Source organism: Chrysochloris asiatica, unplaced genomic scaffold (assembly GCF_000296735.1).
Source record: "Chrysochloris asiatica unplaced genomic scaffold, ChrAsi1.0 scaffold00356, whole genome shotgun sequence".
In the NCBI taxonomy this organism is placed as follows: domain Eukaryota; kingdom Metazoa; phylum Chordata; class Mammalia; order Afrosoricida; family Chrysochloridae; genus Chrysochloris; species Chrysochloris asiatica.
The window spans coordinates 1,273,368-1,287,202 of NW_006408874.1; positions in this window are offsets into that span (position 1 = coordinate 1,273,368).

Consider the following 13,835-nt stretch of genomic DNA (forward strand, 5'->3'; position numbering starts at 1 on the left):
GCATAAGAAACCACATGGGAGACATTATAATAGAACTAATGGAAATAAAAAGGATAATAACAGAATACTACAAAGAAATGTACTCCAACAAGTTTGAAAATCTAGAGGAAATGGGTGCATTTTTAGAAAAACACCACCTACCTAAACTTACAAAGAGTGAAGTAGAAAAGTTATAGGCAGACCTATAACAAAGAAAGAAATAGATCAGGTCAACAAAAAACTCCCAACCCCCAAAATCCAAGCCCAGATGGTTTTACTAGTGAATTTTACCACTATTACAATTTTACCACTAATAAAAAAGCTGACACCTATTCTACTCAAACTATTCCAGACTATAGAAAAGAATGGAAAGCTTCTTAATACATTTATTTGATGAAGCAAGCATAATGCTTATACCAAAACCAGAGAAGGACATAACTAAAAATGAAAAGTATAGACCAATATCCCTCATGAACATAGATGCAAAAATTCTCAACAAAATCCTATCAATATAATTCAATAACACATCAAAGCAAAGAAAAAACCATCATGACCAAGCAGTATTCATACCAGGGATGCAAGGATGGTTCAATACTAGAAATGTAATCAATATAATTCACCACATTAAAAAAAAAAAAAAAAAAGACAAAAAACACATTATATAGATTTATGCAGAAAAGGCATTTGACAAAATTCAACATCCATTCCTGATAAAAACACTCAACAAAGTAGAAATTGAAGGGAAATTCCTCAACATAATTAAGAGTATACATACAAAACCAACAGCCAACATCATTCTCAATGGTGAGAAACTGAAAGCATTCCTTTTGCAAACAGGAACCAGACAAGGATATCCTTTATAACCACTTCTATATAATATTGTGGTGGAAGTCTTAGCCAGAGCTACAAGGCAAGAAAGGGAAATTAAAGGTATCCAAATTGACAGAGAAGCAAAACTCTATTTGCAGACAATATGATCCTATACACAGAATATCCCCAAACTCAGCAAAACAACTACTCGAAATCATTGAAAGATTCAGTTAAGTGGCAAGTTACAAAATCAGCATACAAAAATCAATTGGATTCCTATATATTAATAAAGACAGCTCTGAAGAGGAAATAAGGAAAACAATACTATTTATGATAGTCACCCAAATGATAAAATATTTAGGAATAAATCTAACCAGAGAAACAAAAAACCAATATAAAGAAAACTATAACACACTTTCATAAAGATTCAGGTTTAAGGAACCCCATTGGGCACTTGTTTTCTGCCCCAAGTCCTAAGAGTCAGAATTGGCTCAGTGGAAATGGGTTTATGATATCTTTTCCATCGAGGATATGTTATGTCTTTGTTCAGACTTTCTCTTACTACTCTCAGGAATGTTTTGGCATTTGCTTCATGTAGATTTTGTACATTTTGTTAAGTTTCCTCCCAGATAATTTATCTAATATTCTATTACATCTTCTACATGGAGGTTATTTATGTGAAGGCGGTTGAATTCTGCCTGGTGTCCTGGTGTGGCACTATAGGATAAGAACTGTACTGCTAACTACAAAGTTGACATTCAAATCTACCAGCCACTCCTTGGAAAACCTGTACAGCATCACTATAAGTCAGAACAGACTCAACAGCATTTAACACCAATTTAATTCTGCTACATTACTGAATTCTTTTATTATTTGTGATGGATTGTGATGGATTTTCAATTTAGTCTCTTAGGTTTTCCAGGTATATTTTCATGTCATCTGACCTCCTCTGACTTCAAAAGGGGGAAGAAGAATCAAACTTAACATCAGCTCAAGGCTGTTTGTTATGAGGTAGAGGTCAGACATGCTTCCAAACCTCTTTACCAGTTTTAATACCAACCACCCCTTCCAAAGGAGCTCTGGTAGTGTAGTGGTTACGAATTGGGCTGCAAAACACAAGGTCAGCAGTACGAAACTACCAGCCGCTCTGCAGGAGAAAGATGAGGCTTTCTACTCCCGTAAGGATTTACAGCCTCGGAAACCCTGTTACAGGGTCGCTATGGGTCAGAACCGACTCGACGGAACTTAACAACAACAACAACATAACACACTACTACAAGAAACCAAAGGAGATTTGTAAAAATGGAAGAATATATCATGCTCATGGATAGAAATACTTAACATTGTAAAAATATGAATACTGCACAAAGCAAGCCCATTCCAGATGTCAGAAACATTCTTTGAAGAGATGGAAAAACTTGGTCTATGTACAGGTTCCTCATAAGCACAATTAAGTATTCTGGAATTCCCATTCCTCACAATGTGAACTCTAGGTGTTTGCACACTTCATTGTAATACTTGATTTTGTCATCTTGGACTGACCTTTGGAATTTTCTTTTCAGCTCTTCTGCCTCTTCATTTCTTCCATTTGCTTTGGCATTTCTTAGCTGGAGAGCAAATTTCAGAATCTCTTCTGACATGATTTTTGCCTTTATTTCCTGTCTTTTTAATGACCAAATGGTCATGAAGTTTCTTTCTGTATAGTGTTCTTGATGTCATCCCACAGCTGTTCTGGTCTTCAGTCACTGGCGTCTAATGAATCAAATTATGCTTGTGGTGCAGTAAATGACTTAATATGGCTCTTTTAGTCTTTGTAATTCCCGCCAAACAACTGGGTAGAACCACACAGATTGGGTGTATTTCCACTTTTCCTGATGTGTCAGTAAGAGAAGGTGGGGAAGATGCTGATAGTATTATGTGATTTACTTGTTAGTGATTGTTAACAGGGTTGTGATTGTAAAAACTCGGAACTCTTAACATGAGGGTTGGTGAATTTTTCTATCCTGCTAGGTATAAAATGGGCCACCTCAGAAGCAGGAAGCAGGGATCTCATTGCCAAGGAGAAAGAAAAGCCAAGGGTGGAGCACATCCTTTGGACTCCAAGATCCCTGTGTGTTAAACCTCCTCAACCCAGGAGACAGGGATGTGACACCAGAGTGGCAGCAGCCAGAACCAAGAGCAAGAGCATGACAGAGTCGTGGGTTTCCAGGCCCAAGGAGTAAAGCTGAGTGCTTTAAGGCAGGAGGTTTGCTTGTGGAGTGAGGTGCCTCCAGATATTTAATTTGGGAACCTAGGTTTGCTGACCTAGAACTAGAACTGAGGTTTATAGAGGAACGGTGTGCCCTTTCACTTAAGAGAGCTTTATAACATTGCCTGAGCACAGGAGGCCTGCCTGTGGGCATGGCTAGGAAGTAGCTTAGCTGTCTTGACCAAAGAACTGTTCCTGAGCATTTCTGATCCCGCATTATTGGTGTCAGAATCCAGTAAAAGAGGAAAGAGGGTGGAGACATGTCTAACCTCAGCCTCATAGGAATTGGTCTTGGGGTGTTTTTGCTTGATTTTTATTCCTCCTTGTAAGAAGCCAACTGTTACCTCCACCCCACCCCTTCCTTTTTTTTTTTTTTTTTACAATACTCCTCAGCCTAACTCTTGCCTTAACCTAATTTACCCTAAACATAGTTTGTACCAAAACCCAAACAGTAGCCTCAATCCTAATCTTGACTCTAGCCATGCTACCCTTAAAACTAACCCATATCCTAATCTTAGTCCTATCTTTAAATCTTCACCCAAACACTAATCCTAGGCCTAATTCTATTCCTAAACCTATCCTATGCCCTTAATTGTAATCTTATCTCTTAAACTTAATCATGACCATAATTCTAACCCACATTCTACCCCTACACACTGCAGGATAATGCACTGGACCACAAGGTTGGTTTGAGCTGCAAGGTCAGTGATTCAAATCCATCAGTCATTGTTGAAACCCTATGCAGGGTTATTATGATTTAGAATCAACTCAACAGCAACTTAACAATAAAAAATCCTAACTTACCCTAGTATTAAACTGGAACATTTCCCTACATATAGCTTTGACCCTTAAACTAAACTCTAACCCTTTCTTTATCCATAACCCTAACTGTAATCCTAACACTAATGTTGTTGCTGTGTGCTGTTGAGTTAGTTCTGAACCATTGCAACCCTGTACAGGGTATCTGAGGTAATCTTGAACTGCTGACCTTGCAGTTCAAACTGACTTTGCAGTCCAGTGCATTAATCCACAGCACCACTCCATTGTCCTTATTCTCAACCCTACACTTTAAACGTAATTATACCTTTAAGCTTATCTGTAACCCTAACCTTTAGCCCAAACCCTAACTATAGTCCTTACCATAACCCTAATTCTACTCCAAAACCTTAATCGAGTCCTAAACAGTCCTAACACTATCCCTAGTCATACCCCAAACCCTATAATCCTAGCATTAATTCTACATTTAAACCTGATGTGGAGCTACAGAATAAACACTGGGCTGCTAACTGCAGGATTGGCACTTCAAACCCACAGGCTGCTCTTCAGAAACTCGATAAAAGGTCACTATGAGTTGGAACTGACTCCATGGCACTTAACTATAGGAGCAGATGTAATCCCAATTCTACTTCTAAACTTAACCTTAGTCACTTGCCCTGACTAGCACTAAAACGCATAGTAACCCAAACCCTAATTCTTACCATAAATCTATTCTGAACCTCATCCTAACCTAAATTCCAACCCTAAAACTAATACTAGCCATATCTCCAATTCTATCCTTTAGCATAACTCTTATCAGTAGACATGTCTCTACAGTAGTCCTAGGTTTAATTTTAGCCCTAATCCTAACCTGTGTCCTAACCTACATCTAACACTGAGCTGAATCCCACTAACCACAAACCAAGACCTAATCATAAACCAATTCTAATCAACTGTACACTTCAACCTAACCATAATTCTAATCTTAATCCTAATCCAACCCTTAACTGTCACCCAAATTCTACCCCTAACCATATACCTAATCTTAACCCTAACTCTTAATCACAGCACTTGCCCTAAACCTATCTGTAATTTAGCCATTGCCCTAACACTAGCCTGAATTCTAGTCCTACCCCTAAATCTAACCCATACACTAACTTTAAATGGAATCAATCCTAGCCATAGGAGTTCTGTGGCTCCATACAATAAGTACTGGACTGTGAACCACAAGGTTGTAGGTTGTAGGTCTATCAGTCCCTCCATGGGAGAAAGATGAGGTCTTCTGCTCCCACAAAGATTTATAGCCTAGGAAAGCTTCCTAATACATTTGATGAAGCAAGCATAATGCTTATACCAAAACCAGAGAAGGACATCACTAAAAAAGAAAATTATAGACCAATATCCCCCTCATGAACAACCCTCATACAGGGTTGTTATGAGACGGAATTGACTTCAGGGCACTTAACAACAACCCTAACCATAGCCCTAGTTGTAGATCATGCTGCATTTTTCTTGATTCAATATTCATCTTGGTCCTCCAACCTGTAATTGGGGTACACAGTTGTGAGATTTATCAATTTCATCAGTTTCTGCTTGTTTCTTCTGGATTTTTTGTAGGGGAGTAGGAGTATTTGTGCTGTTATTTTTCAGCACTTTTCCTTGGATGACCCTGTTATAGGAATGCTTTTAAAATTTAATCATAACAGAATTATCTGCACAAATACTGTGAATTAAAATCACGTGAAAAATCTCCAAAAAACTTAAATAATAGTGGCTATTTTTTTTTAGGATATTAAAAGTAACATGATTTTTCTTTAATAGCAAATACAAATATACTTATAAATAATTGGGCATGCCAAGTTTAAAATTATCTAACTTCAGAAAACAAAAAAATAAAAATGTCAATGACATCATTTATACTTTTGTATAAACTTTATTATTTTATGACAGAACTCTAATAGTTATTAGACTCCATTATAAAGTCTCTGTAGGTACATATGGATTAACATGAATAGGAAATGGCCAAGTATACACAATGCAGAGAGCACCAGTATTTGTTGTGGTAAAGAATATGCATCTGTTATGTTTTAAGGGATGTCCTGGTATGGTGCTGTGGGTTAATACACTGAACTGCAAAGTCATTTGAATCGCAAGGTCGGTGGTTCAAGCTCACCAGTCACTCCTTGGAAGCCTTATACAGGGTTGCTTTGGGTCGGAATCGACTCAACAGCACTTAACAATAACAACGTTTTAAGGAATATTTTTGTTTTTTTCTCCCAGTATCAGCTGCTGGTATAAACCTCTTGGCACTGGAGTGCCCAGTCCTGGGAAGGCCAAGGAAGCCAGACTACATCATGTCCACCAGTCATGACTTCCAAGTTCCTTTTCTGTATTAAACAAAAAGATAAGACACCCACAAGGGCAAGTCACGATTTCATTATGGGCTTGAATCGCAATTTCTGAGCTCTCCTCATCTTTTTTTTTGAGGATTTGGGCTTCCTTTGGGGGCTTGGTAAAGTGATCATTTTGGGGTTGTGTGTTACTGGTAGTAAGCTAAGTAAGTTAAGGTTATGGGGATGGCTTTCATATGAGGATAATTATCATAGATGATGAAACTGATCCCAAAAAGGACTATCCAAAAGTACAAACTCTATGTGTGAGAGGACAAGACATTAGACATCACTTTTCCACCTTCTGCAAACAAATATCTAAGAGGACTCTACCATTAAAACATGATGTGTAATAGTGCACATCAGTTCAGAAACTGGTGTATAAGAATGCACATCAGTTCCTCATTATTGGAAAGATAGGCTACAGATGCAAGGTCTAGGAGAAGGTGCATGCTAGGAAAAGGGCAGTTGAGTTTCTCAAAGAAAAGGGTTGGAAGGTCAGTGTAAATAGAGGAAACAGAAAAGTTAAGTCTTCCCCAGATAAAGAGGCAGGGGTGGGGGAGTGGTTCCAAGGCAGCCACAGTTGAAGTCTATGATAGGAATGGCAAGCATGGTTAGGTTTTGAGGTCATGTAAGATACTCAATGATTGAACCCTCATATAAATTATGGTTCTGTCTTTCCTTACTAAATATAGGCACAAAGTGACTGTGGATACTAGGTAAGCAAAGTCCAAGTTCAAGACAAAATTTTCCCAATTCCAGAAGAATAGTCTCTTGGGAGTTAATTTTAGGCACTGGAAACTTATATGATTTAATAATTTCAGAAAGCACTGGCTATAACCCAGAAGTTTCTTTCATAGTTTTACAGAATAAAGAATTGGCATTCAAGCTCTGAAAGATGAACTATTCATTGATTTAAAAATCAGTTTAGAAAACAATATCATCTACAATAGCCACCCAGAAGATGAAATACTTAGGAAGAAATCTATCTAAAGACCTATACAAAGAAAATTACAAAACAATACTACAAGAAACCAAAACAGGTTTACAAAAATGGAAGAATATACCATGCTCATGGATAGAAGACTTAACATTATGAAAATGTCAATACTACCCAAAGCAATCTTATAGATATAATGCAATCCCAATCCAGATTCCAACATCATTCTCTAAAGAGATGGAAAAAATTATCATGAACTTTATAAGGAAGGGAAAAAGAACTCAGGTAAGCAAAGCACTGCTTAAGAAGAACAAAGTTGGAGGTTTCTCACTCCATGATCTCAAAAATTACTACACAGCCACAGTAGTTGAAACAGCCTGGTTCTGGTACACTGAAAGATACATAGATCAATGGAACAGAATTGAGAACCCAGAAATTAACCCACCCACATACAGTCAACTGAACTTTGACAAAGGGCAAAAACACTTTAAATGGGGAAGAGACAGTCTCTTCAACAAATGGTACTGACAAAATTGGAAATTGATTTGCAAAAGAATGAAACAAGATACACATATCTCACCATCTATAAAAACTGACTCAACATGGATTAAAGACCTAAATGTAAATCCCAGAACTATAAAGATCATCAGTGAAAAAACAGGGACAAACTTAAGGGCTCTAATGCAGTCTATACAAAGACTATCAAACATGGCAGAAAACACACAAATAATAGAAGACAAAATAGATGCCTAAGACATACTAAAAATTAGCAACTTATGTGCATCAAAAGATTTCAATAAAAGATTAAAAAGGGAACCCACAGCCTGGAAAAAAAAATTTTTTTGCAATGACATATAAGACAAGGGAAAAATAATTAAAATGTATAGAAAACTACAACACGGCTACAAGAAAAAGACAAACAACTCAATTTAAAAATGGTCACAGGACATGAACTGACACTTAACCAAGGAAGTCCAAGTAGCCAACAAATGTTCATGATCATTAGCCATTAGAGATGCAAATCAAAAGAAGATATCATCTCACACCAGCATTAAAAGCAAAGTTCAAAAACCAGAAAACAACAAATGCTGGTGAGGGTGTGGATAGATTGGAACCCTCCTACATTGCTGGTGGGACTGTAAAATGGTTCACTCACTCTGGAGAACTTTATGGTGCATCCTCAGAAAGTTGGAACTAGAAATACCTTATGATCCAGCAATCCCTCTACTTGGTATATAGCCACAAGAAACACAAGCCAGGACATCAGTAGACATATGCACACCAATGTTCATCGCAGCACTATTCACAACAGCAAAAAGACAGCCTCAGTGCCCAACAAACTTTGGTACAGATACACAATGCAACTTTGAAGAATAATGGTAAATCTGTCTAGCATCCTATAACTTGGATGAACCTCTAGGACATTATGCTGAGTGATATTAGTCAATCACAAAAGGAAAAATATTTTATGAAACCATTAATATAAAAGCTTAAGAATGGGTTCCCATACTAAAAGAAACATTCTTTGATGGCTACCAGGTGTGGGAAGGAGGGGAGAGTAATTCACAGGCTAGAGGGTAGACATATTAGTTTGGGTGACAGGGAGGGCAATACACAAGGCGGGGGAGGGTAAGAAGAGGGAGGGTGGCAGAATAATGAAGACATGTGAAGACACATCATGGACTAAAGGGGATACAGGTAAACAGCAATACATACACAACCCTGGAACAACAGTGTTCCGGGTATAGATATATGGATTGAGACATAGGCTAAATGGGTAAGTGAGGAAGAGTGAGACATATATATTTTTATATCCCCCAAATATATGAGTTGTTGTTAAGTGCTGTCGAGTTGGTTCCAACCCATAGTGTCCCTGTGTAGGGTTTCCAAAGAGCTTGAACCTTGCAGTTCAAACCAACTTTGCAGTCCAGAGCATTAACCCACAGTGCCACACCAGGATTCTAAGACTTAGAAAGAGAAAAAAACAACATGGTGCCAAGGGTGGGAAGGAAGAGAGAGTAGTTCACTGGTTTTAGGGTTGTTGTTGCTGTTGTTAAGTGTCATCAAGTGGGTTCTAACCCATAGCAAACTGTATAGGGTTTCCAAGGACTGGGTGGTGAGCTTGAACCAGCAACCTTGCGGTTCCAACCAACTTTACAGTCCAGTGCATTAGCCCACACCACCACACCAGGACTAAATGCATGCTAACTTGGGTAGTGGGGAGGCAATATACAAGAAGGGGGTTGGCAGAAGTATGATAAAGACAGGTGAAGCACGAGGGTACACAAGGGCTAAAGGGGACAGAGGTAGAGTGATATATATAAAACCTTGGAACAACAATGTCATATTGGTAGATACATGGACAGAGACACATGATGAATTATTATGGGAAGAGTAGAATATATGTATATGCATGTACACACACACACACACACATATATATATATATACCCATATGTCCCACAGATATACAAGAGTGTGACAGAGAATATTGCAAACACCACTGTGAATGAAGTGATGCACTGTGAATGTAGTGATGATGAAAACTTCTTAGATATTATCAAACTTCTTAAGGCATTGAGTAGCTGGGTTTAGGGGCTCAGGGCCATAATCTCAGGGGACACCACGGTCAATTGGCACAACACAGTACACAAAAACAATGTACTACATTCTACTTTGGTGAGTAGCGTATGGGATATTAAAAGCTCATGAAAGGCTATCTAAGGTGCAGCTATCCATCTCTCCATGTGTGGAAGGAAGAAGAGTGATGAGAACTGAAGATGCTTGGAATCAACTAGTCCAATGAACTAATGGAGCAGGTGAACATGAGTCTCCATGATCCTGAGACAAGAAGAACTAGATGGTGTCCAGCTACCACTATCAACTGCGCCAAATGGGATCACATTAAAAGGTCCTGGGTAGAGTGGCATTATGTGTGGAACAAAATTCAAAAGCATTTAAGAAAAAACAAAAAACAAAAAAACTAGTGTTACTGGTCAGAAAGAGATGAAAGGAATCTGAAGATTGTGGCCCTTGATCACCCTTCAGGTCAGTTAATGAATAAACCATCTTTTACCCAACCAGTAGATCGGTATATAAGAGGAACAACAACCCTAGTAAGATATGCTCACTATGAAGTATGGAATGGCCCATCATTCAAAATCAAAGGGGTAACATGTACCTAAGGACAATGGCAAGAAGGGATGGGGACGTGGGTAGTAGACATCGTGGGTGGAAGGGAAACAGGAGAAGGGAGAAAGCAAATGACTGTTGTTCCACGGAGGGGACTGCAATCATTTAGATGAAACAAAGTGTATTATTGCTCGAAGTAAAACTGATGATCTATCTTGTCTGTATTACAATCTCAATTCACAATAAAAAGAAAAAAAGATCAGCTTAGTATATGTTGTTGTGTGCCATGGAGTCAGTTCCAACCCATAGCAACCCTGTACAGGGTTTCCGAGGCTGTAAATCTTTATGGGAGCAGAAAGTCTCATCTTTCTCCCACAGAACAGCTGGTAGCTTTGAACTGCTGACCTTGCAGTTCGCAGCTGATTCGTAACCACTACGCTACCAGAGCTCCTAGTTTAGTATATAGGAGGAAGGTGCATTTCTTTGATTTGAATGCAATACAAAATAAAATATTCAAGTATATTAGAAAAATGAGGATGTTATTTCATGAAACATCTTAGATATGTTAAGGCTGTTGACTATGTCCCCGTATGTGTTACACACACATCTTCCAAGTATTCACATGGTTCACTCCCTCAAATGCAATCTTTCCCTTTTTACCATACTGAAAATCAAATCGCCCCTCTGATAACTGTTTCTACTTGGATTTTCATCATAGCACTTATCACCAGGTCTCTCTCCTTTGCATATATATTTTCTTGATATGGATGCTGGCAGCTCCAAAGACACAAACTAACATGTTTGCGGTGAACTCCCAATAAATATATTCTAGTATGAATTTTCACGGGCCTATTTTTTCAAATCTGCTGCACAAGGCCTTTTTAAAGTGTTTAAGAGCCTAGATGTCAGCTTGAAGACTAAAAGTGTGCCTAACCCAAGTCATGGTATTTTCAGTAACCTCATATGCATGTGACAGCTGGACAGTGAATAAGGAAGGCCGTAGAAGAATTGATGCTTTTGAATTAAGGTGTTGGAGGAGAATATTGAAAGTGCCATGGGCTGCCAAAAGAACCAATAGATCCGTGTTGGAAGAAGTGCAGCCAGAGTGCTCCTTGGAGGCCAGGATGGCCAAACTTCGTCTCTCATACTTTGGACATATTGTCAGGAGGGACCAATCGCTGGAGAAGGATATTATATTTGGTAAGTTGGAGGGTTGGAGAAAAAGAGGAAGATCCCCAGTGAGATGGATTGGCAAAGTGGCAGCATCAGTGGGCTCAAGCATGGCAACAATAGTGAGGCTGGCCCAGGATTGGGCAGTGTTTCGTTCTGCTGTGCATAAGGTCGCTATGAGTTGGAACCAACTCTATGACACCTAACAACAACAACAACATTCTCTAACAAATGACCATTCTAGATCAGTACAAATGTGGGACCAGGAAGAGGTGACACCTTCAGGGTTAAATGTCAAGTCTGTGATTACAAAGGCAAGTCTTATTACTAGAAAAATGTAGAAAAGCTCTACTGAGATTGTCTCCAGGGAAGTGTCCAGCCTGTCCAGGAAGGGCTGATGAAATGAAATACAGATGGGTCTCTTGTGATGCAATGGTGAATAATTGGTATCAGGACTGATTGTGAGGGTTGGAAGTCTAAAGATGGAAATTTTTTAGCAAAGTGGGGATTGATTAACTTTTCAATCTAGGAGTGGAGGACCCTGGGACCATTGATGGAGAAGAGTGAAGAGCAGAATCCTACCCAGAGAGGCAGTGAGGCCTGAGATGGAGGCAGAGAAGATGACGTCAAGAGATGGTGTGGCTGGGGACTTGGGATCAGATGGAAAGGGGCTGAGGACTGGTGAGGGATGTGCAGGTTTACAGGGTACACCCCTTGGTTGGGTGAGGATGCATGGTCGGGATGGTAACTATGCCAATGAAATGATGGATGAAGGAATGAATGTAAAGCTGATGTTCTCCCATGTAGACTATCACACAATTCACAATAAAATAAAAAATGAAAAAAGGGGAAAAAAAAAAAAGCAATACCCTCGGCATTTGTATTAAAATTCATGATGGCAATGCTACATCAGACCCACAAGAAAAAGGGAGAATTACTCAACTAGTACAGGGGACAACTGGCTATTTGGAAAAATACAGAGTTGCTTATCTCACACTACACACGACACACCAGAGGGATATATGATCATCTAATATAACGTCTGCTTCATATACATCAAAGGAATCATAACTGCCACAGTGCTCAATTCCAAAGGGAATTTACTTATGCTAACACGAAAGCATAGATTTCTGGTGTGGCTCTGGAGGATAAGCACTGAACTGTGAACCACAAACTGGGAGTTCTAACTCACCAGCTGCTCCTTGGGAACCCTTTACAGGGTCGCTATGAGTTGGAACCGACTCAATCGCAGTAAACAACAATATGAAAGCGCAATGAAGCAAAAACACTTCATTTTCATCTAGTAGAATAACTAATAACTAGCCTTTTACATAGGAATTTGCATAAATAAAAAACCCTGTGCTTCTTATTTTTCATTTTCTATATGCCCAGTTGGACTCCCTTGCAGATGATATGTGCTTGGGTTCTCCAAAGGGAGAGTCCAGCAATTTGGTACCAAAATTATGGCAGTGACAATAGCTTCTACTAAATTACTTCCCATCCTCGCCCCTCACTCCAAAACAGCAGCTCTCATTGGACTCTGGCAAACTTGTTTCCATCCTTTGCCTCTTTAGAACTAAGAACAGAAATGGTTTGCCTCTAGGCACTTCAGTACCCCTTGGTTCTGGCCAATTCCATGGCTGCTGAGTCAATTCTGATTCATAGCAAACCTATACCTCTATAATAAGCCTGACATTAAAGTATTTTTAGCTGGATACAGACAGACATCCCTTTAACAACTTGCTCCCAATTTTTGTCTCCCTCCAAATTGCCATATAGAACATTAGCACACACACACAAAATATTCCTGTGTGTTTGTTAGAAGGCTTTCAGCTCTACATAACATGTTGTCCTAAGAATACATAAGTGACAGTTATTATTGCAGATAGTAACAAGTCTTCAAGACAAGCAGGTCCAGAATGAGGAAATTGGGCAGTTCAGTATGATCCCTTTGGGCCAGGCTTTTGTAAACTTGCACTGTCATATTCACCTTAATATCCCACAAGGACACACGCTATAATCTGTAATCACAAACTGAGGTGAAGAAAACCCAACAGAGGGACAATCTCTTCTCATGCCTGCCTCCTTTCATCCCTGAGATCTTTCCCAGAGTTGCTGTATTTTCCCAAACATCTCATTGGTTACATGTCCATTCCAAACCGATCAACAAAATGAATATTTAAGCAATCATTGATGAGTTTAAACAAATTTGGATTTAGTCCCTAAATCATCTGAAGGATGGACAAAGATGCAACAAAGCTGAGCAAAGCAGCAGGGAATGTGTGTTGGGGAGGCAGTTCTCTACAACTACTCCAGTGTGTTCCAAGACAGTCTAAGAAATAGGTCAAAGAAGGCAGGGAGAGTATATGACAGTGTATACTAGATACAAACACATAGTTCTGGATTACAC